This window comes from Buceros rhinoceros, unplaced genomic scaffold (assembly GCF_000710305.1).
Source record: "Buceros rhinoceros silvestris isolate BGI_N320 unplaced genomic scaffold, ASM71030v1 scaffold27439, whole genome shotgun sequence".
Lineage (NCBI taxonomy): Eukaryota > Metazoa > Chordata > Aves > Bucerotiformes > Bucerotidae > Buceros > Buceros rhinoceros.
The window spans coordinates 1-4153 of record NW_010433693.1 but is presented as its reverse complement, the minus strand read 5'-3'; positions in this window follow the sequence as shown (position 1 = coordinate 4153).

The window sequence follows — 4153 nt, the reverse complement described above, 5'->3', positions numbered from 1 at the left end:
AATTCTCTGCATTACAAAAAGCTTTTGCTTCAAACATTTTTTCAGCTGCTGATTAAAGCCTCCGAGCTGAGTCACTGCAGGGACTCATGTCTAAATCAGGGCTTGCGCTGCTGAGTCAGAGCGAAGAGACAGCACAGAGAAACAGTTACACTGACACATCTGACGAGGCCCTTTTTAAGCCCAAACACCCTTCCACAGAGGTAATCTCTGGAAGATACCTGTGACAGTTCTCTTCCTGGGCACAAGACACCTACCTGTGGCAAAGCCCTGCTGCCGGGAAGAGGGGAGAAGGGTGGTGGGTTGTGAAGTGTAAATGAATACACTTGATGAGCTCCATCAGCACCGATCTGCCAATTAGTGCCCACTGGGGACACTTCAAATCCTCCCAGCTCTAGGCCAGATGACCCCCAAAGGTCTCTCCCAGCCTAAGTTTTTCCTGTGACAGTGTGACCTTGGTCAGTTATAATTAACCCCCCCTAAAGCTGACAAGCAGTAGCAAAACACACTCAGAGGGCATGAACTACTAAGTTTGATCTGACAAGTCTTACTGACTGTATTCCTTGGGTTTCTCCTACCCAGCAGGAAGTTTTTCCATTTCATATCCTCAATTGAAAGCCCAGAGGAACCGCCCATTCCCTCCTGCCTCCTCGGTGGGGAAGGCTCTGAGCTAAAAACCTATTCCTACGGCATTACACTCCTGTAAGAAAAACCCACTGGGAGTGCAGGAATGGTCAGCGCTCTTCACTAAAACCCTTAAAAACCACCTGCGATATTCAAGCTGTCTCCAATTACCGATACAGAGCCATTTCTTTTAAAAATTATCAAAGCATTTGTGGTATTTTTGGACCTGGGGAAGAGGGGCCAGTAAGAACATGTTATTGCCTCATGACCCTGCGTTTCTCCAAAAGGCTTCATGTCTAACATTGGTAGCTCAAAAATTCCTTCCGCCAGCAGAACGAAACCTCTTCTGAAGCTCAGATAACACGTTTACAGCACTCCACAGACGGGTCAGTCAATACTCAAGAGCTTAAGCATGTGGTTTGTAAGAGAGCAAAAGGGTTCTTCCTGTCACTACCTACAGACACAGACCTATTCACATCTCTAGAAGATTCTCTTCTAGAAAAAACGTGTCCAGGACAACTTTATGATTTCAGCTGAAACCACTGAAAGAGAAGCCTAAATAACCTGTACTTCTCAAGTACAAACTAAATCAAGTTGGTTACTATAAATACATCAAAGTAGTTGAACTGCACACACCATATAAAAAGACAGCTCTGAACTGCCACCAGAAATGAGCCAGGAATGGATTTTTACATTAAACATGTCACTGATAGTTTTGCAGTGAATAAAATTAAAAATAAAAATCACTTCATCGGCTCCAAAGACAACAGAAATAAAAAGAAGCTCAATGGTTGTGCTCACAGGAGAACAACCTCACAAGACGTGCTGTCAAATAAGCAGCAGCTCCAGGCTTTTTGTCTACAGCCCAGAATTACCCCGGCTGCTGTGAAACCCTGGAGAAATGGCCAAGTTCTGTCATGCTGTCACTCGTGCAGGTCCGTTTTACACGTCTGCTCTGCTGCGTTTGTGTTCCCACACAGGTTTTTTGAGTGTTTACTACACGATTCTCTTTTGGAGCTGCTTCACACCCTGCCTGCTGCCATCCCCGGCTGGGCTCCGCAGGCAGAACGCGCTGTGCTAGGAAACGCTTACCCACGCAGCTCTCCAGCTGGCTGGTGCTGCAGCCACTGCTGGCTCGCTCCCTTCTGGTTGAGCTACCAAGAGCCAGCGATGTGACATCACTACTCGAATGTGCAACAGCTTCACTGATAGTGCTGGCTGGGGAGGGGGAAGGGGAAAGCAGAAATCCTCTTTGGGGAAAATGAGTGGGGTCCCACCCTGTCCCTGGGGTCAGCCTGGACTGGGGGTCCCTTTAGGCTCTCCATGCCCTGAGGTGAAAAGAACCTTCCTACTCCTCAGTCCTGCTCTCAATATACATTAACTTCAACTCTACCTCCTCCTGATTTTTTCACCCCTCAAAAAGTCTGAGGTTTGGGGGTCTAACTTGCTTTACACATTCTGAGATACTCAGACTTCCCTAAGAGTGGACTGATCCAGTACCAACCTGCTGTCAGAGAGTCCTTTAGGACAGTTCTTAAAACAGGGATTAACTCTTTGACTAAGTCAACTCAAACTGAGCCCACAAGAGTTACAGGAGGTTAAAAGCAACCACAAAGAGTCAGGGATACTTACAGAGGGCTATAAACTTCCAACAAGCTCATCCATCCCAACACGCGCTTTGCTTCAGAAACAAACAGCACTGTCGGATTTGCTCAGCAAATCTGAGTTTATCTGGACCTTGCTAGCAAACAGCTGAAAGGCGGAAGGAACCGGCACTTTCACTGTTACGCTACTGTAATGCTCGAGCTCCCCTTTACAAAGTCCACGTCTGCTCACCTGAGCACAAGCAAACAAAGCAAGATAACCAAATAACTAGTTAAATTCATCAGCCACAGAAGTTTTATTAGAATTGAGCATCACATGCTGCTCCACGGGCTGAACAGCACGATAAAGGCATTCAGGCGGGTCATCTGCATAGCAAACGAACGAACTGATGAGCATTTCTAACACTACAGACCAGACCAACGTCCTGACTGCTTCCACACACCACGGCACCCTCAACCCGCACCGAACACGAAGGGGGAGAATTGTTAAACGCTGCCACCGCTTAGTCCTATTAAACAATGCAAAAGCAGTCTTAGTTTATTTTAAAAGTTGGGGAAAGGTTACATTAGGACAATTCCAATGAGGGAAGTATTAAGTTCTTGTTGAAAAACACCTGCTTCAAACTCCAAAGAGAGAAGGGGAGGAGTGGTGGGGAAGGGCGGGAAGCTCTGGGTAACACTGGCAGTTTTCAGACGTTCACCAACAGGCCTGAGGACATTTTTCTGCCCCAAGTTGCCAGTCAAGATTTTACATCTCAAGTTATAAATTAAGTTTCAAAAGCTGTTCTGGACTGGAGAGCCATTTCATACACAGACCTGCGGCCACTAACTTTTCCTGGAACAGCACGGGAGGGGTTTGAAGACAGCAGGAGAAAGTTTCTGAAACCACTTTGATCAAGTGGCATCCCACACAACTCCCACCCTAAAGGGCATTTTTAAGTTTTCTGAAGACAAGACTGGTTAAAAGACAATATTGCAGGTGGAAATGGATAAGCCCTTAATCCTCCCGTGACAGAGGATCCCCATTCTGCTTTATGGAGAACATGCCTGCTACAGGCTTGCCTCAGCCATTCACCTCATCCATTCAAACCCAGTCTTACCACTTGAAGCCTCAAGAAAAAGCCATCTCTCCTCCCTGAGCTGGGAGCTTCGGTTTCAGACCACATCAACAGTGACAAAAAAGTCTACTCTTACTAAAATATCTGTTGAAGGGCAATACTCAGTTATCATATATTTGTGACTACCAGAGAGAGCCACCTGCTACCTCCCTGAACCTTCACACATATCTAGTGGCACTGCTTATAAAGACACCAACAAGCTCCTCCACTACCCCCCTTTCCTGCACAGTGCCAGGAGACCTATTTGCTTATACTGTCCACGGCCACAGGCTGCGCAGGGACAGCCTCGGCAAGGTGGTGCTGACACTGCTGTGGAGTTTTATTTCATGAAAGCTACAATAGCCAAGGCCCTGCTAGGTTACTAGAACAGCAAACGCTTTAGTAGGATCTCACTTGATTTCGGTTCTGAACTGTTACAAGCTTCAGAATTTAAATGAAGCAAAGATCAGAGACTTGACAGTATGACACAGACACTTTGATGAAGCTTCAATCGCAGCAGCTCCCTCGCACCACCACTGCCTCTCAAGGCTTCTACCTTGCTGCCTGCAGCAGAAACAGCCCACACTACCCAAGAACCAGGTTAGTGCAGCATTAAGCAACCCCTGCTGCTCCCCTTCCTCCACCCCGAAGCCCAAGCTGGTGAACACCGAGTCACTCTAAGTGACAAAATCCCCCAGCAACGGGGAGGGGGAGGGAGGGAAGAACGGGGACACGGTCAGAGACTGCTGCTCCTGCGGCCTGGCTACTCGGCTAGAGCCGAACCCCAGCCTTCCCGGGGCCTGCCCCGGGAAACCCCCTCAGCAAGAGCCC